This window comes from Panulirus ornatus, chromosome 57 (assembly GCF_036320965.1).
Source record: "Panulirus ornatus isolate Po-2019 chromosome 57, ASM3632096v1, whole genome shotgun sequence".
Classification (NCBI taxonomy): domain Eukaryota; kingdom Metazoa; phylum Arthropoda; class Malacostraca; order Decapoda; family Palinuridae; genus Panulirus; species Panulirus ornatus.
Genome location: NC_092280.1, coordinates 30,508,297 through 30,532,430, shown reverse-complemented (window position 1 = coordinate 30,532,430; position 24,134 = coordinate 30,508,297). Strand labels below are relative to the sequence as shown.

The 24,134-nt window shown below is 40.2% G+C and overlaps 2 protein-coding genes across 6 annotated transcripts in view; one reads left to right on the top strand and one right to left on the bottom strand.

Annotated features, from left to right (window-relative positions):
- Galphai (G protein alpha i subunit) overlaps positions 1-9,936 on the bottom strand; it is a 53,397-nt gene extending 43,461 nt beyond the window's left edge. For 2 of the 4 annotated variants that reach the window (XM_071695005.1, XM_071695009.1), the window contains exon 1: positions 9,191-9,454. The gene's annotated coding sequence lies outside the window, so the exon portion shown is untranslated. Of the gene's footprint in view, positions 1-3,555; positions 3,573-9,190; positions 9,455-9,917 lie in introns of those variants that run through there. The other 2 variants (XM_071695006.1, XM_071695007.1) reach the window with 2 other exon arrangements.
- Positions 9,937-14,032: 4,096 nt separating this feature from the next.
- Cdk12 (Cyclin-dependent kinase 12) overlaps positions 14,033-24,134 on the top strand; it is a 65,171-nt gene continuing 55,069 nt past the window's right edge. Inside the window, exon 1 of one of the 2 annotated variants that reach the window (XM_071695012.1) lies at positions 14,033-14,317. The gene's annotated coding sequence lies outside the window, so the exon portion shown is untranslated. Of the gene's footprint in view, positions 14,318-18,312; positions 18,386-24,134 lie in introns of those variants that run through there. The other variant, XM_071695013.1, reaches the window with a different exon arrangement.

The window sequence follows — 24,134 nt, the reverse complement described above, 5'->3', positions numbered from 1 at the left end:
AAAGACGAAGAACAAAACGTGGTCAGCTAGGTTTACTCTCACGATCATCAGGCCATGAGGTTAGGTTGTAGCCTAGTCCCTAAGGTCACTGGTATCCTTACCCTCCTGACCTTTCTCATCATGTATACTCCCTCCCTCCTGCCCTTCATAACAGAATCATAAAGATATTATTAACAATACCTTAAATTTTCGGTATTTAAATATGACCAGAGATTACTGGGGTGGACTTTATTGCATTTATCCATAGAGTTGGTTCAAGAAATTTGATCGTCCTAGGCAATAATCTCGTAAGGACCCTATTCTAGATGAATGCTATCGTTATGAGATTTAGCCTTGTTAATCTCCCCCCCCCTCCACCCCCTATGTTAAATTTTACTTTTATCCAAAGATCTTCATCACAAGTTACATTGTTACCTACAAGTAACTATCCCATCCTGAGTGAAAGAAAAATACGTATTGTGGAAAACATTAGTCAAGAGTTCTAGATGCCCCCAGGTACCCTGGGGTCGTGGGCGGCCGCCTAGTTGATCCTATCACCCTTATTGGCGGAGCCGTCACTGCTTGTTCAATTGCTTGTTTCACCTTCACATCTTGCGCTCGATCTTTACAATGCCTTGAACTTGAGCACAACAGGGTCGAATACGACGAAATCCTTGAACAGGTCGGCACGATACAAATGTGGTTATGACATGTTATTGTGACTCTCTGGAGGCCAAAGAACAGAGATCTTAATTATCGTGAAAGGAGACATCTTATTTCATGATTTCTGTTTTTGTTTTGACGTTATATTTACATTCTTAAACTTATCTTAATCGGATCGTCCAACCAAAGGTAATTTATCCAAGTTAATCCAACCTATTATAATAAAGCCAAACGTGATGTCTACCAAACCTAACCAAAATAACCCTTAATCTAACGCAAATCAACGGTATAAAATAATGTAACCAAACGTAACATACCTACATCAACCTATTCATACTTCGATTTTTTTGACCATCTTACCAAGACTCCTTTACGATCAACCCTACAGCCAGCTAGCTAGTCGTGACGACGAAGTCTGGTAGGCGCCGCCGTGCCCCTGAGCGGTGTGGAGCACCAGTGTGAAGGCGCCGCTGGCAGCCCCAGCAGCAATACCGGTATCCATCACAAGGTCTGGGGCGTCTGTGTTGTGTCCAGCCATAATGTGGTCCTGTGAGAGCCGCCGCCGCCATCTCAACATGTAATGACTCCATAAACAAAGAGGTTTTGATGCACTCAGCTGCAGAAGGATTCCGGGCACTTCCCACCTCTGACGGACAATATACCTCAAGAGCTAAGATTACAGTCTTCCTCTGTGGGTTGTAAGTATGAAGACCTCTAGGGAATAAGAATAAACACTAGAGAATGTGTATGCACGTCATAAGGACTGTACTGAATACAAAGGTGATGCAACTGTAAGAAAGGAAAGTGGATCATACCGGATGATACGGTCATCTGCGGCTGAGAGGTAGCGTGTATCCGTGTTTACGCCATGTACGCTCTCGACTCCCAGCAGTTCCAGCCAAATTGTGAAGACAATGGGTATTTCTAAAGAACCCATATTTACTATAAGGTATTTAGAGCAAACAGACAGAAATAATTCGAGGAAATGCTTTACATGTGATAATGACTAAGGATAATAAGGAAATTTTGTCAAAGGACGCACTGGAGGTTTGTAGATGATGATCCATCCACTAAACTTCCAGTGCAAGATAGACAGATAATGGAAAATTCTTTTAAGAAATACTATCTAGGGGAAACGTATAATAAACTTTTATCAGTGAAATATAGTTCCATATTAAACAAATAGTCTGGCTGATGTGGAAAAAAAAACGCCACGTTCTGGGGTTGACCTGAGGAAAGGTTTTTACACGTATCCGTGTTCCTCTCAACTACTCTTACTGGTTTTCATTTCATATATCATCAGTCCTGCTGAGACAAAAATTACGTTGCCTCTTTCGAAGTAAAACTTATTTGCGCACTTGAATCAAATCACTTTGTATATATAAGATTAATCAGATTTAGTCAGGTCCCACAAGATTTGTTCCTTGGTCTGGGAATCTTCCTTGGTAACTCATTGCTCTAATCCCTTTAGCATATTCATGTCTTTTCTTTTAGGTACGATAGTTAATTGATATACTGCATGCCGTTAATAACAAAGCCGCAAGACAGCAGCACACTTAACTCACAGTTGACACACAACACATATGGTGCGCACAGATCAGACGGTACAACGAACATTGTACTCTCGTCCTTATGTTGGTTATGATACAACTCATGATGTAAGTGAAGGCTACCGCACAAGCTTTGACAGGTGCATTAGCATATAAATGGTATATATTTCTGTAACACATAATAACAAAGAAAAAATAAATCTGCGTAATGGCTGGGGTAAGGTTATGAGGGAAGGGGGGCTGGGAGAGGCCCGGACTGGGCGACGGCAGTGTTGCCACACCAGAATCGGATTTACGTTATCCTTACAACATGGGCTACCTCACGACATCCCGCCCTCACCAACACCTGCACTCACCAACACCCGCCCTCACCAACACCTGCACTCACCAACACCCGCCCTCACCAACACCTGCACTCACCAACACCCGCCCTCACCAACACCTGCACTCACCAACACCCGCCCTCACCAACACCTAACCCTGGTACCAACACTGCCCTCAACAAGGAGGATATGCCTTTATCAATACACACGTGTTCAGCTGACACATAAGTCACTAAAACCCTTTATAACACTGCTGTGGAACTGAAATTTGATCATACCTCCCAAAGTCAACTTATCATACATCCCATTTTCAACCTATTATACTTCCTGGCCTCAGCCTATCATACATTCCGTCCTCAACTTATCATACCTCCTGGCCTCAGACTATCATACATCCCGTCCTCAACCTCATACCTCTTGCCTTCAATATATCATAACATCCTGTCTAAATTCATCCTACCTTGTTTTCAACCTATCATACCTCCCGATCTGAACCTATCATAATTCTCGACCTCATCTTATCATACCTCCTGGCCTCCATCTATCACATTGGGTGCAAAGCTATGATACCTCCCGCTCTCAATGTATATCCCAGGCTCATTCTATTATACCCCAGCCACGGTTTATCATACCTTCCGGCGTCATACGCATACCATACCCCAGAATATCGACCTATCATACCTGACCGTATCGTGGATACATCATGCCTCTCGGCATCATGGAAATATCATACCTTACGACTTCCTGGAGATATCATACCTCCCAGTCTCATAGAACTAACGCAAAATTATAGAACGAATTGCCAACTGAAAAATCCTATGATGATAACTCCATCAAAAGTTTCGGCCATAATTATTCATGTGAATTCGAAGTCTGTTTATATTATGTCCAGGTCCATTCATGTTATGTCCAGGTAAATTTCTATAATGTCCAGGTATGTTTATGTTATATCCGGGCATGTTTATATTATATCCAGGTCTGTTTATCTTATGCCTAGATAGTGCTGTGCAAAATGTACAACCCTGTACTGTCCTACTTACCACGGGTGTCGCATTTGATCTACGAGTTGTCAGAACAGTATTCAAGACAACCCCATCCCACCCATTCAGCAGGAATGTCCGACCGTGGCAGCTCAGTATGAATCAGAGTTTCTGGAGTTAAAGACTTACACAAGAACCTTTGTACTGAGGAACCTGCAGCAACTCACGTGCCTTCTCCACCGTTTTCTGTGATAAACTGGCTTATCTGTCAGTTGGCGAGCGTCACTTGTGCGTCACATCCGCCAAGCATATATTCTCTCTCTTTACACCTTTACATCTTACATCACCCATACACCTCATAACACCGTGTATAGTCTTACAACTTACTAGTAAAGTAAATGGAAGACTACCGTGGTTATCTGGTGCTTGGTATAATGATGAACCAGTGCCATCTCAGCTAACATATATATATGGTTGAGAGAGCACAAGAGGGTGTTTTGAAATGGTTTGGGCACATGGAGAGAATAAGTGAGGAAAGATTGACCAAGAGGATATATGTGTCGGAGGTGGAGGGAACGAGGAGAAGAGGGAGACCAAATTGGAGGTGGAAAGATGGAGTGAAAAAGATTTTGTGTGATCGGGGCCTGAACATGCAGGAGGGTGAAAGGAGGGCAAGGAATAGAGTGAATTGGAGCGATGCGGTATACCGGGGTTGACGTGCTGTCAGTGGATTGAATCGGGGCATGTGAAGCGTCTGGGGTAAACCATGGAAAGCTGTGTAGGTATGTATATTTTGCGTGTGTGGACGTATGTATATACATGTGTATGGGGGTGGGTTGGGCCATTTCTTTCGTCTGTTTCCTTGCGCTACCTCGCAAACGCGGGAGACAGCGACAAAGTAAAAAAAAAAAAAAAAAAAATATATATATATATATATATATATATATATATATATATATATATATATATATATATATAAGACCATACACGCACATATACATATATACACATGTACATATTCATACTTGCTTGCCTTCATCCATTCTCGGCGCTACCCCGCCCTACAGGAAACAGCATCGCCACCCCCTGCTTCTGCGAAGTAGCGCCAGGAAAATATAAAAAAAAGGCCACATTCGTTCACACTCAGTCTCTAGCTGTCATGTGTAATGGATAAAGAACATGCTTTTGATTCTATAGGTTTATCTGCAGCAGAAGTAGCCCCTTACACCAACAGTAAAGTCTGCAGCAGCAGCCCCTCACACCACAGCAGAGTCTGCAGCAGCAGCAGCAGCCCCTCACACCACAGCAGAGTCTGCAGCAGCAGCAGCAGCAGCCCCTCACACCATAGCAGAGTCTGCAGCAGCAGCAGCAGCAGCCCCTCACACCACAGCAGAGTCTGCAGCAGCAGCAGCAGCCCCTCACACCACAGCAGAGTCTGCAGCAGCAGCAGCAGCCCCTCACACCACAGCAGAGTCTGCAGCAGCAGCAGCAGCAGCCCCTCACACCATAGCAGAGTCTGCAGCAGCAGCAGCAGCAGCCCCTCACACCACAGCAGAGTCTGCAGCAGCAGCAGCAGCCCCTCACACCACAGCAGAGTCTGCAGCAGCAGCAGCAGCCCCTCACACCACAGCAGAGTCTGCAGCAGCAGCAGCAGCAGCCCCTCACAGCTCAGCCTAGCTAAGGGCAAGTCAACCTGCCATTTCCTCGTCGTCCGTCTACCAGTACTTCACACACGTTCTACAATGGACAAACTGACAGCGTTTGTCCCTGTGGTCCCTCCTGAAAACTGTACCCAGTGACCCGACCAACCAATGTCCAAAACAGTCACTATTACTAAAATCAGTACGTCCGGTGATTCTTCAAATTTCCATTACCCTCCAACTTTTGTGCCACTATGAATCATACAAACCAAGGAAGGATGACCCTCGTGTCATCCCAACTCAAAATCATCCCCTTGAAACTAGGACTATCCAAGTTGGCCAACTGGTGAGAACAGGAATTTCTTCGCTCAGCCATAACCTCTTCCTTCTTAGTCTTGACTTAAATTTCAATCGTCAAAAGCAAGGCATTATATTGAACACGATATACATGTTTCACTATTTTCTCGGTTTTTCAAACTAAAAGCGAGACGCATTTTGACATATACCCACATGAACTCTTGTCTGGCGACAGTGGGCCACTCGATAACATGGTAGGAATGTAGTTATGTTGTCCCTACTGACAACCACGACCACCTTCCAACATGGCCTCAGTTGGAAAAAAATAATCCGGCCAGAACTTTGTATTCTGTCAGTTTCCCTCAGATCTGATCTCTAAATGTTTGATTAATAACTGTTTAACATATGTTGTTGGTTTTCAGTGAAATATACATTCTTGACATTTTTCTCGATTATGTAAACTGATCTTATTTCGAAGAAAAAATATATATAGGTAGTTGAGCGATAGAGTCTGACATGAGCCTCTTCGTTTAAGGATGGGATCACTATTGTCATATTATCATCTCATTTCGCTAAGATATGCCAAAGAGGACTTTTCTTTTTAATTCACACAATTATATGATTTCTCTCACGAGAATACACATTATTTATCTTTTCTACTTCAAGTTAAGACATCAAACGATGATATCGCCTGCAACTGGATCTGGTCACCTCTCAGCCGCTGCTACACTCGTAGTTTCGTTTTCAAGATCAACCATGTCGTCAACTACTGGTGCTAAAAGTCATTTCCCAGAACCAACAGCCACCCCGCTCTTCATTCCAGAACACTTCCTATCGGATACAATAGTTTATAAACGATATATAACAAGAAATGGATTTCGGCTACATAATCACATACTACTAACGCTATGTCAATGGACTTGATGTTAAGACTGGTCAAGTGTGTGCCTCACACGGGTCTTACTGAGGATCCGTCCTTCTTTCTCATGTGAGCTGAGTTAAGGTCACAGGATACAATACAGACATGACTAGTATGTACTGAAGCAACTGTACAAAACATGGCGCCCTACTCGGCCAATAGTAACTGTGTAAATCGGGTTGGCGTAGGAGGCGTGGCCTTCCCAAGCCACGCTGACGCTGGTCTTCCCTAGTTTGACGGCAAATTTCCTTCCGAAAAGTTATGAGGTACCTTCCACACAGACCCAAGTTATGAGGTACCTTCCACACAGACCCAAGTTATGAGGTACCTTCCACACACACCCAAGTTATGAGGTACCTTCCACACACACCCAAGTTATGAGGTACCTTCCACACAGACCCAAGTTATGAGGTACCTTCCACACAGACCCAAGTTATGAGGTGCCCTCAACACAGACCCAAGTTATAAGGTACCCTTCACACAGACCCAAGTTATGAGGTACCCTTCATACAAACCCAAGTTATAAGGTACCCTCCATACAGACCAAGTCATAAGGTACCTTCCACACAGACCCAAGTTATGAGGTACTCTCCATACAGACCCAAGTTAAAAGGTGACCTCCACACACAGACCCAAGTTATCATTCACCTGCTTACTGCTGTGGAGGAACTGCTGTTATTCCAGACAATTTAGTGAAATTCAGTCATAAGTAACTTGCCTCCGAACACAATGTATTTCCAAGAGCTATTAAAACGTCTCTCATATCCACATACATGCTATATGATGCTGTCAGTTACGGTGACTTAAGAGAAAGATTAGTGAGGAAAGATTGACCAAGAGGATATATGTGTCAGAGGTGGAGGGACTGAGGAGAAGTGGGAGACCAAATTGGAGGTGGAAAGATGGAGTGAGGAAGATTTTGAGTGATCGGGGCCTGAACATGCAGGAGGGTGAAAGGCGTGCAAGGAATAGAGTGAATTGGAACGATGTGGTATACCGGGGTCGATGTGCTGTCAATGGATTGAACCAGGGCATGTGAAGCGTCTGGGGTAAACCATGGAAAGTTCTGTGGGGCCTGGATGTGGAAAGGGAGCTGTGGTTTCGGTGCATTATTACATGACAGCTAGAGACTGAATGTGAACGAATGTGGCCTTAGTTGTCTTTTCCTAGCGCTACCTCACGCACATGAGGGGGGAGGGGGTTGTTATTTCATGTGTGGCGGGGTGGCGATGGGAATGAATAAAGGCAGTGTGAATTGTGTGCATGTGTATATATGTATGTGTGTGTGTATATATATGTGTACACTGAGGTGTATGGGTATGTATATTTGCGTGTGTGGACGTGTATGTATATACATGTGTATGTGGGTGGGTTGGTCCATTTCTTTCGTCTGTTTCCTTGCGCTACCTCGCAAACGCGGGAGACAGCGACAGAGCAAAATAAATAAATAAATAAATAAATAAATAAATAAATATATATATATATATATATATATATATATATATATATATATATAAACAGCTAACAGTGTTCATCCGCATGACAAATGAATCATTATACTCCTCACACTCTTATAACCACTGATCTAAGATTAATAAAACATAAGATTAGTCCTATGGTACCTGGAGTTAGATGGAAGGTAGTACCAGTAAGCAACACCTCCGTAATTAAAAACATTGCGATTCATGGGACAAATTCCATCACTATCAAACCCTCGGCTGTCGCCTTATTAAGTGGCTAACAGAGATTTGTGAACCCTTGCGTTTTACATATAATCTTGCTGTCATGCACATTATAATATAAGGCTGTACGCGTCTGGAGCTTAACCTGTAAACTCTAAACGAAATGTTACCAGCTTAGACAAGATTATTGCTAGAAAGGTAGGGCAATAGCGAAGCACTCGGTTCGTGTCTTGTTTGAGTGTAAACTTGATCTGTTACTATAAAGTAGATCTGCTACACATGTAAGCAAGTACGAGTGCAAACTTGATATTTCACCAGTGTAGACCAGGGTATTATGTTTAACTGGTTCGGATCAACGTAATTCTTCTCCAGACATCGTACCGCCTCCTCAATCATATCAGTATTCCCGAACTCCACAAGTTAACCCAATGATATACGCGGGTTAAATAAGTGACATCCTAAACTTGCTGTACATGCTTTTCGACCAATGTGAAATCTGTTACCAATTCACACATTAACAAGGTATTACGATAAGGGTCGAGTGTTGGGCTGTTGCCTCCCTAGATAGGCTGTGATATAGCGAGAGACGGAGAATCAGAATCTAATCGTCTACAGTAACGTGACTGGCCTGTACTCGACGGAAGACACGAATAACATGTATAATTCCTCTTAGAAATATAATTGTAAATATAACAGTAACAACATGGTAGACCACCCCAGTTGTGCAGGTCTCATAGTGATCAGAAAAAAGAGCCTCAACGAGTTCTTCACTGCAGTAATAAGTGTATGATTCCCATAATATTCATCTGACATGTTTCTGTTAGTGTGGCTCCATCAACACAGCTTACTGTGGTGTCAGTCGTTGTATTAATTGATCAGGTCTCCAACGTTCTGTTCACAGCCCTGCCTACTATCGCGATTCCCTTCCTTACACCTCACAAAATAGACAGATTAGCTTTACACCATTGGAATATTAGGATGGAAATTGTACGATAAGTGAGCAAGTTTGTTAAAATGACGTCCCAGTGATGACAAGGAATGAAATCTGCATATATTTCATATCTTACAGCGAAGTTGAACTTACTTGCAATACTTACTTGGACGCTCTTGGCTTCTTAGGTAACTCAATCATGCAATTCATCAAGGAAGTTACTCACCTCACCGATAAGAACACTGCTGAAAGATTCACTGTGTCTTTCCTAGTTCACAAAATGTATTCTTGAAGTTACAGCAGCTTTTTCAGAGCCCAACTTAAGAGATATAAAGTACACTCATTAATAATCACTGGTTTAATGACTTTTCTTTTTAGCAAACGTTCTTAACACTTCTATGGTGGCAGTTGTTGTAAAGTTATTAAAGGCGTATAATGCGGGAGTATTAGATGTACATCCTACTGCAGCGGCTGCCAGGCTCACACTGGCGAACCCTACTAGTGCCCGATGCCATCCTTCAACACTTCCCTACCTCCTCTACCCCCTGCTACCTAAGTGGCCGAGGGAAGTCATGCAAGGTCTGTGGGGCCTGGTTTGTGAATAGAAGGCTGTTGTTTTGGTGTACTGCACACATGCAGCCAAAGGATGGTTGAGGACTAATGAGCCCTTTTTTCGTCTATTCCTTGAGTTAAAGCGAGAAACGGCGAACAAGTATGATATATATATATATATATATATATATATATATATATATATATATATATATATATATATATATATATATATATGAAGGTGAAGTCGCAATTCAATAGTTCATATAAATTCATTTAACGTAATTTTTCCATACATACGGCACATGTTTTACGGAAACAATCCGCCTTATCAGAAGTATACAAGTCATAAAGTTTTGAAACAGTGGCTCCCAGGATGAGACAAAGGGAAATCACATTACCTGCTGGGCACGTGATGGCAGAAGAAACGACAAGCAAGCGGCTGTCAGGGGTATCTACTGAAGGAGGCGTGTGCACTGTACAGTCATTCATGATGGTCTGGCTCCGTCCTGACTCACCCCTATCTCGACTGTGGTTGGAGGGAATGACCATACAGAGCTAGTCCTAATTGGCATATGTTGCCCTGAGCACGACTCCTCTCGACTGTGACTGGAGGGGAGTAGCCATACAGTGCTATTCCTAATTGGCTGGAGTCGTCTGTGGCACCTCCTCCCACACCAGCCGTGGCCGTGCTGGGGAAGATGACAGGCTGGAGGAAGGCTCAGCCACCAGCCGTGGCCGTGCTGGAACAAGGGAGGACTGTTGAAGACCAAGACCTGTTGAGAAGACCCATACCACAATCATGAGGGGGGTGGGCCTGGTCCCCTCCCGACCACGCAGACCCCCGGCCACCACCGGCTCATCCTGTGTCAACACACACACACACACACACACACACACAGCGAACAACACATGTCCGTAACAATATCGTTGATATGTTGCTCACACTAGTCCGTGATGATAGTTATGAAGGTGAAATCGCAACTCGGTAGTTCAGATGATTATATTTAACATGAATATCATATATATATATATATATATATATATATATATATATATATATATATATATATATATATATATATATATGTGTGTGTGTGTGTGTGTGTGTGTGTGTGTGTATGCTGTTACGCAATAAGGATAATCCTATTTAAAAGTAAAGGGATGAAATCAAACACCAGAAATAAAACTATTTGTTACAAGAAACAATGAATACAAAACAAAAGAAGCACATTACTCGAGCACAAATATTTAAGTTAACACTTGAGACAGCCCAGGTAAGGTTCCACACCAGATCTCTTCCTCTACAACAACTCAGCTATAAAAAACATGACACCAAATATACGTGATCATTGGGTAACTGTATCAGACAAGTTACAACACAGTTACACTCGAACCCGACACGACACAGTCCAATACCGCACAGTTTAGTGTCGGATCGCACCACACAGTGACTGCGAACGTAATGATCTTAGTGGTTACGGGGTTGAGACTGGAGATCCCACATTACCTCCTGAGTGCGTGATGGCTTGAGGAATCACGGCCAAGCTGTTGTCAGGACCTTTTGTTGAAGGAAAGCCAGCCAGGAGCGGCTAGTCCTGGCCTGACCTGTCTCCTCTCGACTGTGATTGGGAGAAATGACCGAAACAATTAGTCATGATTGCGCAAAAGCCGATTGCCACTTCCTCATCCCAACTGTGATTGGAGGAGGGTGACCCATAGTGCCACTCCTGATTGGCAGGAGGCCTAAGGCCCCGCCTTCATCTCGCCTGAGGCTTGCCCCCCCCCCCCCCCAATCTCGCTGGTGAAACGACGATACTTGGGAGGTGATCTTTCCCAGGCATGACGTCTTTGCTGACCCCGGCTGTTCGGCGCCGCAGGCGAGGGGAAAAAATGACAGGCCTAAGTGCTAAGCATAATTTGAGTGACGACACAGCGAGGCGAGTAATATTCAAGCCTGGATAACGGAGGATGAGGGACCTGGTGAGGCCCTGGCCTCCACGCTGCCATAAACCAATAACATAAACGTTACCTACAGCATAAACACATGGAACACAGGTTTGTAGGATGCTAATATTCATATTAGAGTTATTTGTATCTTTGATAAGGGAAGATTCAATGATATTTCTCTTAATGAGAGAGTTACTGGTTTTATTGGAAGCAGCAGTGATTCAGTCAATAAGATGTCATGATTTCTAAGGCGAGTAAACGAGGTATTTTTAGTATGTCTTGTCCTTGCACAACATATTGTTGCTAAAATTTAACAGATAGATTATCACCAATCTGTCCTTTAGAAAATGCACTACAACATTTGCATGGTATTCTGTAAACACAGCCCGCAGAATTTTCTGACGAGTATTGCTGAAAGCTACATTTACATTAAAGAATTCAAGTGGGTGGGGACTTAAAAGTAAAATTATCACAAAACCGCAAAAAGAAAAGATTATTGATATAATGGGGCGACTTAGGGTGAACTCTTTAAAGAAATTTCTTTTCTAAATTAAGAGATTTATCAATGAAAGATCTAGGATACTCAACCTTGGATCCAAGATTATATATGTTCTTAGACTCTTCATCTGTGAAATCTGGATAGCATATACATGATGGCCAAGGGAACAATGTTGATGGTTTGACTTTATCAGGTTGTTGTGTTGAGTAATATTGAAGACAAACATTAGTGGGTTTTCTGTAAATGTTGACTTTAACATCTTGCCGATCCCGAGAATAAAGCTATCGAGGAATGGTAACATATGGAAGTTTTCTTCTTCCCCAGTATATTTGATAGAAGGTACTAGATTGTTAAGCAAAGGGAGAAATATTTGTACTTTTCCTTTGGTGGTCAGACGCAAAGAACATCAACTATATACCTAAACCAATTTGCCTTAGAGGATACAATATCACTTGGTAATTTTCTTTCAAAAAAATCCATGAATGTCACTTAACACTGGTGAAAGAGGGTTACCCATCACAATACCAAGCTTCTAAGCATGATGTTACCCATCAAATTCAAGTACACAGTTTTTGATACGCAATTTTATTAGTTCAAGAAACATAGAATTTGACACAAGCAAATCAGTATTATCAAATGAATCCACAAGATATTCTAACAGGTTATTAACTGATATTATGGTACTAGGTTGTTAGCTAAATCTTCATTGTTCACAATATAAGACTGATGTATTACCAACCACTGGGGTTGATAAAGTAACTAATTTTGATGATTAGTAAGGGATTGAGCCCACTGACCTCACTATGGGTCTTGCTGGATAGTTTGTCTTTTGTTTTAGTCCATACATATATGGCAATATAGGGATGATAAGGAAAACCTTTGGATGGAAGAGACATTACCTTTCAATAACTTCAGCTGTTTATTAAAATGATAGATAATAGCGTTTAGTGGATTTCTTCTGTTTAAAGTATGTTACATCGTCACATAAAAGATCATATACTTTTAATCTTACTACCAGATAAAGACTTCTATTGCTTGTGGTAGCTCTCCTCCCACGATAGACATTTGTAGCAGCTTCCACCAGGCATCTCAATATCCTTGTCGTATGCTTTCTCCAGAGTCATAAGTGCCACATACAAATCCTCTTTCTATAGATTTTTCTCACAAGATTTTCAGAACAAACACATGGTCCAAACATACGTTACTTCTAAAACCACATTGTTCCCACCCAGTCCGATGCTCTCTCAATTCCATCAACCTTTCATTAAGTCTTTTCCATTAACTTTCTAAGTAACGTTGATTGCCTTAACTAACTGTTACAACCATCGACTCGGGTTCATGATGGTGAAGCCATCCCGGTAAACTTCCTGCAATCAAACTGATCTTTTCCATCATCATAATTGAGATTTGTATGTATCATCTTATTTGCAGAAGTTTTTCATATACAGGAAAACTCAGTAGATTCGATAATGAATTAGATGTAAACAATAAATGAATTAATCGGCAAAATAGTATGACCCACCACTGCTGACTGAAAGGTTATCAAGTGGGTTGTGTATTTGCTGCATAAGCGAACAATATTGATGTGGAAAAACTATATTCTTGATCTACAAGAAGGTGTACTAATTCTGTTATGAATAAGGTATATAAAATGAGTACGAAGATCTCATTTTTCTACATTTCACCAATTGACTGTTCGTCCAAAGCAAAATTGTATATACTTTTTTTCTTAGCATATAACGCGAGTAAAGTTTTGACGTGGTTTAGTTTCGTTGTGGTAGAAGCGAGTGTTTGATTACTACTTCTGCGTCACAATCGTGTTGCCTTGTCTCTTAATCTTGTCTGTGCCATGTCTTAACCTTATGGTTACACACACACACAATATATATATATATATATATATATATATATATATATATATATATATATATATATATATATATATATATATATATATATATATATATATATATCAACAGTGTGTGTGTGTGTGTGTGTGTGTGTGTGTGTAAGGGGTTTAAATGTGGCGGGTGTTCCCTACTACCTGTGCTGCAGGACCCAGCTGGTCGTGACGTCATGTCGCTAGTTCTGGATTTCTACAGAATCTTGTCAAGGGGGGATATTATTTTGTATCGTCATAATTCTTATGCTCTATGCTAAATCCATTTAACATTAACCATTGCGAGAGCTCATTAGCATCAATAAATCAACTTAAGATAAATATATTGCACAGAAATCCCGAAATAAGGGAGGATTACCGCGTAGAAGGGGACCAAAGCGTCGGACGACGATCCTCGTCGGTTATCACCGTCGCCATTGGTACTGAGAACCCACTAATATATCGCTATAAAGGTAAGCCGCAGTGCCTCCGTCCTGCCGGGGCCTCGCCATCAACCTTCTGCGGACGCTAAAATATCTTAATATGTCTATAGTCGAGTAATGTTGGGTTGCTGAGGTTGTGCGTCTTGCTGAAGGTTGGTGGTATGGGCCCCATACCATTGTATGAGGGCGGGCCCGGCCGGAATTGCCCACCACAATACGTTTTAATTTTGTTGTTACTAAGTATGGCTGGATTAACCACATTTTATTGTTTTAGTTTTGATGTAGAGGTTTGAAATGTTATGTAATTTTGAAATATATATTTTGATTCACTCATTTTATGAAACATCTTAGCCTAATAACCAGTTATACAGTTAATTTAGTTTGTGTATTCTGAGCAGACAGCAACATCTGAAGTCTGTCCATCATGGTAAGGTTGGTGTTGTCATTATCGTGCTCAGGGTTACACCCATATGTCTTAACAACATGTAATACACATGAGGCTTAAGGTTGGCCTCTTTTCACAGCATTTTAGAAGTTTCAGATGTCTATATATTGTGTTAGGAACTAAAAGTGTTGGGGAATTCCTCCCATTGATATACCAGATGTATTTTTGATGATGAAGTTCATGGCTAGTGAATTAACCTGTCATACCACTCAGAGAACTGTTTCACTTGTTTACCGTAAAATCTTATGGTTCGTCACGTCTTTGTGGTATGGGGGCTACACCACTCTATGTTTATTTCATGCGGAGAATTCTGTTGGTATTTTTTTGCTTAACTTTCAATTATTTGCTTAGGAAAAATATATTTGTTGTAAAATTGATTAAGAAAGGATTTGGAAAAATTTAGTTTGGCTGGTTTGAACTGCTGATTACCCAACCACTTTTTTGTTGAATGTGAATGAGTTTGTGTTATTCTGTAGAAAAATATAAAATTTTTAGTGGGCGTAAAAGTTGTGTCGTATAAGTGTATGATCTTCATTAGCATTTAAGAGTTATGATATTTACAGTGTTTTTGCAAAACCACTGGGTTAAAAGGCTTGTTTAGCTCAGCATCATTACTAGCTTTAGGATTTAAGGGATTATGTTTAGCAGTTTTAGTGTAGTACATATAGAAAATACACAAACAGTTGTTGAGCATGAATTTCAGCACATTTCATTGAGTATTGTTAATTAGGTATTGTATGAGTAAAGGCCCTATTTGGTATTGAATCAGTTAGGGCCATATTGGGTATTGTATTAGGAAAGACCATATTGGTAGTGTATCAGTAAGGACCATATTGGGTATTGTATCAGTAAGGGCCATATTGGATATTGTATAATTAAGGATCATATTGGGTATTGTATCAGTAAGGACCATATTGGGTAATGTATCAGTAAGGACCATATTGGGTAATGTAACAGTAAGGGCCATATTGGGTATTGTATCAGTAAGGGCCACATCGGGTATTTTATCAGTAAGGGCCATATTGGGTATTGTATCAGTAGGGGCCCTATTGTGTATTGTATCAGTCAGGACCATATTGGGTGTTGTATCTGTAAGGGCCATATTGGGTATTGTATTAGTAAGGGCCATATTGGGTATTGTATCAGTAAAAGCCATATTGGGTATTGTATCAGTCAGGATCATATTGGGTATTGTATCAGTAAGGGCCATATTGGGTATTGTATGTCAGGACCATATTGGGTGTTGTATCAGTAAGGGCCAAATTGGGTCTTGTATCAGTAAGGGCCATATTGGGAAAACTTGGTGTTGATTGATGGATAAACAGGTTTAGCACATAAACAGTCAACAGAACTTACAAGAACTCACCTGTTAGCTGGAATGATTTTTGAAAATACATGAACATTAGATTTATGCGATGCTTGGCATTGCAGTTCCATTTGCTCTCGTCTGGGTTTTGAAATTTGGTTCCATTTGCGGGTACTTGGTCATGGCTATAACTGGTGTAATTTGAATAGATTATATACCAATAATGAAATGGAGAGGGATTGGAGAGATAGAAATGGAAGAAGAATGCTTTGAATGGTGCATGCGAGGGAGGCGTAGAAGGACGGATAAGTGGAGACTTGTCGTGGCTACCCCTCGAAGGGAGTTTACTCCTGGAGAGAACAGGCATCAGAGATATAGGTAGATAGAAAAGATTAATCTTGACTTTGACTGCCAGGGAGGTTAATTGATGTTTTTATAGGTTCTCGTGATTTCTTATTCTTGAAAAGTAATACATCATCAGTGTCATTTTCCAATGTAACATTGCCATATTTAGTGACATTCATGAAAGAAAATTAATTGGTCCTCCAAAGGTATTTGTGAAATCACAGTGACTTATCTAAAGCACTAACAAATTGCCACTTCCAAAAGTTAGCTTTAGTACAAAGATATACTTTTTCCTTGATCATTTTTTTCCTAAAGTAGCAGCCCTAGAAATTTTCATGATAGACAGAAACATGAAAAGAAAGAAAAATAAACAAAATTGGTGTAGCTTTACATAGTTATTGATTTATGGATATTGAGTGATTTTGCTCTGTAGTGCTCATGTACCGGTTAGAGAATACAGTAACCATTATGGAGCATGTTTTATTGAATGTTGTTTAATAAGGCTGTGATATTGAGGTTATGTATGTCAGAAAATGTTAGGCTGTTTAGTGTTAAAGTTAAAATTCACAGAATATCAACAGAACCCCTGAAAATCTCACCAAGGATTCAAAATGTACTGTAGAAGTATAAAAATATTAAATTGTTCTGCTGTTTAGGATTGCATGGCTGCTAGTTCTGTATATTTGTTGATTTTTAGTGGTATTAGCATGATGCACATTTATGAGTGACTGGTCATTTTGACCAGAATATTGATTTCCTTTTTCATACTTGTCCGCCATTTCCTGTGTTAGCAAGGTAACGCTTGGAACAGATGAGGAAAAAGTCTTCATATACTCACATCTATCCTCTTGCAGGCTTCACATACCCTTCCTTGGTTTCCTTTGGCTGCCTCATATACCCACATTTTGTCCATTGACATTACGTCACCCTCTGAATACCACATTGCTCCAGTTCACTCTATTCCATGCATGCCTTTCACTCTTCTGCTTATTCAGGTCCCAGTCATTTAAAATATTTTTCAATCCATCCTTCCATCTCCACTTTGGTTTCCCCCCCTTCTTTTCCTCTTCACTTCTGATGTGTATATCCTCTTTGCCAGTTTCTTGCTCATTCTCTCCATATGTCCTTACCATTTCAGCACACTCTCTTCAGCTTTCTTGTCCACACTCTTGTTACCATACTTTTCTCTTACCCTTTTATTATGTATTGGATCAAAACGCCTCACACCACATATCCCCAGACATTTCATTTCCAACTCATCCACCTTTCTTCACACCTCTTCCTTAGCCCATGCCTCACAACCATAAGACAACATTGGGACTGCTTTACCTTTAAACATACCCATTTTTGAACTCCCAGGTATCATTCTCTCTTTCCATTTATTCCTTAAACTCCAATGTTTTGTAAAGATTACTTTGTCATACTAGATATTCATCTGTGTTTTAAATAGTATTAACATTAACTGTGAATTCTCTTTGAGGAAGTACATGTTTTTGCTTCTATGTAAAAAAATGGCTATTCATTATCCGAGTTCCTTTACCTTTATACTTGTATTTTGAAGAAGGTTATAGAATTAAGGAAATATCTTTATTGTATGTTTATGATCAATATATTTTCCTACATTTTTTCCTAGTTGCTGGAAGTCTGTTCAGGGTTATAACATGAGTGAAAAGTTACCTTTGGTGACATTGTACCATTTTGAACTACAGTTTCATCGAAGGACTTGTCTTTTCAAATGAGTCCACATATCCCAGTTACTCAGTAGCACATCCTTAGGCTGCAAGGGCTTTTGGAAAGGAATCTTGAGTTAATCTAGGACTCTCTTTGAAAGAGGTCCTTGAGTTATTATATATTATATAAGTGAAATATATATTTATTTACAGTATATGCCCGTATTAAAATAAACCCAATTACTCCACAAAACCCCAGCTGCTGACTGAACATACCTCTCGGATGGCATCAAAAACAAACTACAGAAATGCAACACACCCACAGCCCTCATGTAAGAAACAGCTCACTGAAGTGCACCTCACTTTTTTATAACTGTACAACCCTAAGACATGTTTGACAACAAAGACAAGGGGATGACTTTACAACATTCATCCACCAAATCATATCATTCTCCAACAACACAGAGCACAAAACAACACAATGATGATGACAGTACCCAGTAGATCTTGCCTGTAATGCCAGTAAGGAGTAATTTTTGGTGTAGTTTTAAGACATTGTCTGCAATCCAGTAAGTGCAGCTTCATTGATTTCAATGTTTCCCTATTCTTTAGACCTTTTACCATGCCATTACAAGTCTTGAAGGATCTTTGAACTTTCTGAGTGCAGTGTCATTTGATTTGTTGGGATTTTGGTTCATGAAAATATCTTGTATGAGCACTGAATATCATCTGGACAAAAATTTAGGTTACTGGCATCAAGGGGAGGACTTTACAACATTCATCCACCAAATCATATCATTCTCCAACAACACAGAGCACAAAACAACACAATGATGATGACAGTACCCAGTAGATCTTGCCTGTAATGCCAGTAAGGAGTAATTTATGGTGTAGTTTTAAGACATTGTCTGCAATCCAGTAAGTGCAGCTTCATTGATTTCAATGTTTCCCTATTCTTTAGACCTTTTACCATGCCATTACAAGTCATGAAGGATCTTTGAACTTTCTGAGTGCAGTGTCATTTGATTTGTTGGGATTTTGGTTCATAAAAATATCTTGTATGAGCACTGAATATCATCTGGACAAAAATTTAGGTTACTGGCATCAACACTGAGACCTTGAAATTGACTTTATGTTGTCCAGCTTCTTGAATGAGGAAGTATAGTAGTCATGCTTTGAAGCCATGTTGTCCTGGATAGTGTAGATTATTATTATTTTTTTTTTTCTTAAGGCACCAGTCATAGACAAAAGTCCATATCAAGGCTGGACCTTAATTGAACTATAAAGAGGTTAATGCAAGGGAAAAGAAAGAGACAAGGGCAAGTAGGTTTTAATATTGGAGGAAGTGAAAGACCTGTCTTTTAAAAAGTTCCATGTTATAGTTAGGAAAGACATTGGAGGTTAAAGAGTTCCAAAGCTTCTAAGAGTAGGGAAAGAAACAGTTATCAAAATGGCCCACCCTTGAGTTGCCAGCCACACAGTAATCAGGTGGTGCAATGGCTTGCTGAGTATTGTGTGGTCTGGCTAGTGGTGAGGGCACACAAGCACTCTGGTCTCAGAAACAAAAACCAAAGTAATACCTATAGAAGACAAATGAACCATAATTTTAGTGTAGGGTAAGTGGGATATAGTTTGTAGTTTGCCTGGTAAAGTTGATAAGTTGGACAACTTTCGACTCATCACTGTCAAGTAAGGATGCAGAGTTAGGACAACCTCAGGTGTGCAAGCAGTACTCCATGAAAGGCTGCATCAGTCTTTAGTATGAACAAAACAATTGTTCAGAAGAAAAGAAATTTTGAATTATAACAGGAGTCCCAGTTTCTTAAAGGCAGACCAGTTATTTTTGTAATATGCAGTTTCCAAGACAGCATGGATGTTGCAGTAATACCAAGTATGTTCGTTGAGTTAATAGGTGTAATTACAGAACCATTGAAGGAGAAAGTTGAGACATTTTGATAGAGAGAGATGGGCCGAAACTGTATCTTCAGGCATTGAACTCGACCATAATTCACCCACCGAGATATCTTGTACAAGTCTGAGTTTATTGAAGAAGTTGTGTTAAGACAAGATACAGATTGAATGAGAGAAGGTAGAGCAGAATTGAAGGATGTGGAGGGAAGCAGAGTTGAATTGTCTGTATATGAATGCATTTGATTATTATTTGTTGTAGAAAGGAAATTGTTGATAAAAGGAGAAAAAGTGCATGAGACCAGACAGAACCTTGAAGGACTCCACTGTTGTTGGAGAGGGGATAGAGGCTGATCCATCTGCAACTACAAAGATGGATTTGCTAGAGAGGAAGCTAGATGTGAGGGAGGGGAGTTTAAGAGATGAGACCTCAAAAGCTTTAGATGTATCAAGGGCAATAACATTCGATTCCCCAGAATCTTTCAGGGGTGATGACCAGACATTAGTAAGAAAGGAAAGAATAGATTATTTGGTTCCTTATAGTCAGTACTGATTATGTTATATGCGATAAATATTTTCTTAGTATCACCAATATGATTCAGTGATATTTTTTTCACATCAGCATTATAAAAGTTTGTAAAATCACCAGTTGCACCAGTCAGGTGCAGTGTTGTCAAGGTCAGGGAGGCACTGGCAACACTGCCTACACCTGTGTTAGGAACACCACATGCCATATTTTGGTCAACTCTGATTGATGGAAGAGTCAGTGACCACTTTATTATTCATCATTATCCAGAGATAGATCATCATTGCTAAGAGTTGCAGGATTATCATTCTGGTCTCTGAATATAAAAAAAACCTGCTCAGTTTCATACCTTCAAAAGAAACAATGTGCAGTCTTTTGCATGGCTAGGGGATTACTGACAGTGGCAGATTATTGCACAGCCAACTTAGTGACCACTCAAGCCTGGCAAGTGACCTTGAAATTGAGGCACAAAACTTGATACCTGTTGAGGACTTGCTCCTTTATGTAGATTACCATATAGAGGAGTCAAGGGTTTAAACTGAAATAGCCTAACTCACTTCCATTGTGGCTCATGTTTTGCCCAGGTAGTTCAAGCAACCAAATTTATTTTAAGTTGTGTTCAGAGTTCAGTGTGTTTAAGGTGATGTCACAGGTTAATTCTACACTATTGGTAAAGAGTGGATCTAGTGTGTTATTTCTTCTGGTTGGTTCAGTTATTTGTTAACTGAGGGAGAACTTGTCAAAGTCTGTTTGCTAGTTTTCTTTTTTGCATGTGTTTATCCGTGAAGCTTACACTGGAATTTTCAGTACCATTGTTGTTGCCTAACATTCTGTTTTATGTAGGTTGAAGTTCCTTTGAGGATTATATTTGGGACTGGATTTCCGAGGAGATTAAGGCAAGTTCCTACATTTCATACTTGTTCAGTTAATTTTTGGGCTTTGTAGCCAGTGTCATATGGATTAGTGCACTGATGAGATTTTGGTATTTATTGTTGACATGAAGCACAATGGTGTATCATTTGAGGAATTCAGAGCCTAGTTATTATAAAGAACCTTCTCAATGCAGTCCAATTTCTCCATGTCCTGTTGCATCTATATAAAGTTGTAATTTGGGATCCATACCTAACTATTCACATGATCTAAAATGTGAATACTTTAAATAGTTCAAATACTGCATCTGACTTAGCCAGGAGGCCACTTGTTAAGGGGTTTTGGGTGCTGTTTCACAAATTTGTAGGTTTGGCATGATGGTACAGTAAACCCCTATTCTAACAGATTTCATTTTAATGAACCTTACTGGGTTAAATTTAGAATTTAATAGAAATTTTTGTGAAGGTACATTTCATTGCAAATTTAGTCCGAGTGAGTTTGTGATGAAACAGAATAGCGTTTTAGTTCCCACCCTTGGTCTGAGATTCTGGGAATGAGAACATGTGACAGCCTGTTATGAATCACTTTGGTGCATTTAAGTAGATACTTCAGGATGCAAGAAGACATTGCTTGGTCACTGCCCCCAAATGTCAGTTAATTGCTTGCTTGGTTAATGCATAAAAGATTTTTGTGCTCTTTTCATGGAATTCCAAAGTTTCTTATGGTTTGAGGGCCTTTCAGTTTGTATTAAGGTGTGATAAATGAGAACTGTGTTTTGCATGTGTAAAGAGATCCAGGAAATGCCTCAGCATTTTCTAAAAAACTCAAAATTTGAACGTCATGAGTATGGAAAAGCCATTTTTGACCAGAAGTGGTTCAGGTGACCTTAGAGCTGTTTCTCTCTGGTTCAGAGTAGTCTTTGCTACCCTCTAAAAACCTCTAGCCTTGATAGGTTTCCATTACACTTGATGATATTTCATTACTGTTCCTTAAAAAAAGATTGGGATCATTATGAACCTGTGCATTTATCATAAACCTGGGTGTTCATTGTTTTTGTGACGGAGAATTTGTATGCTTAGATAAGCCATGTGGCGACCTGAGAGGTCCCAAGAGATTCCTCAAGCGGTCCCATGTGTACCTGTGATCTCGCACACCTTGAGTCGGTGGCCAAGATTAGCTTTTATCTCGCAACCAGCCACTGATTACTTCTCAGGTCCCATGGTCAAGTGACCCAGGGTCAGCCACGAGGTCATGCATGGGAAAGTTTGCCCACCCATCCTGGTTGTGACATCAGAGATGCAGGGCCGGGCCGTTAGACAGTATGAGGGCCCGACCTCAGGCCTCCTCCAGCCAATCACGTTGGGATGAGGGTGTGACAATCGGTCTTTTGACAAGTCAAGGGCAGTTGTGGTCATTCCGACTAATCATAGCCATAGGTGGCAGGTCACGGCGTAGGTAGCTGTTCCCAGGCTGTTCCTTCAGATTAAAGGCTTAGACGATAGTCTAGGAGCCGATTCCTTCAGCAGACCCGCGCCCAGAAAGGTAATGTAGGCTTTCCTTGTTTTGAATCCTGTAGCCACCGCTGCCCTAGATTGTAAGATGTTATACTGTCATGTCAGGTCTGAGTGTAATAATGTCTCCTAACTTGTCATAGAGTTGCCTAACGAATAAGTGAGTTGTATCATGCTTTTATAGGCAATTTGTCATAAAGGTAAGAGATCTGGATATCTTACCTGGAATGTAGAATGTGGAATACTAAATGTTAAGTGTTAACGAAAGTGTTTGTACCTGATTAATGTGTTTTATCTTGTATTATTTCTTGTATTATATGTAGGTTTAACCCTGGTGTTTGCTTTCATCCCATAATGTTAAGATAGCGTTATCCAGTGTACTTAATGAATTTAATTGACCGTCCTTCCCAGTAGGATTTGTAACAGAATATAACAGACTTTGGCTTCTAACGGACCACTCTTCCACCTAATTAGTCTGTTAGAATGGGGGTCTTCTCTAATTTTGTTTTCAAATTTGTTTTGAAACATTTTCCACATTATGTGCGTATAGTTAAAATGTTTAGGGTCAGTCATACAAGCTCATACATCTTTGTAATTGAAAATTTTACTGCCTTGGTACAGTGTAACAGATAGTTGCACTTGACTTGCAATAACATTTCATTTTCATACGATTAGTTATGGTTTCTTGTCATAACTACTTCAAGAACTGTTCTATGGGGCAGTTGTAAGAAAAGTGCAGTAAAATAATTTTCTAACATTTCATTGTTCATCTAAATGTTTGCATGACCCACTAAAGGTTTCTAGTGATCATAGGAAAAGATTCATTTGGGTTACGTAAATCCTTTTATTGCATATTCTAAGGAATTCGCAAAGGAGATGCCAAAGGAAGGGATTGAAGCTATATGCAAAGCAGTGCAATTGGAGGACTCAGGAGGAAGGCATTACATCAGAGAACTGGATGGATGTCATTGTATTGCTGACAAGGAAAAGATATGAAGAATTTTTTCTGTACCCCCCATTATTGTAAATGTAAGGAATGAATCTATTAAGTCTAAGTTAAGGACTATTCCCCACTTAGATATGTGTGTGTATTATACTCTAAGTAGATTACTTGTGTATTGCTTTGTTGTTAGACCTTGTCATATCAAGTGGAAACAGGTGGTTGTCTTCATGAGCAAGAAATCTTGATGCGAACTATGTTTGGATGAATAGAAGATAGTTTCTGAAAGATTGTATGTTAGTCTGTTACTTTCATGTGAGGATGAA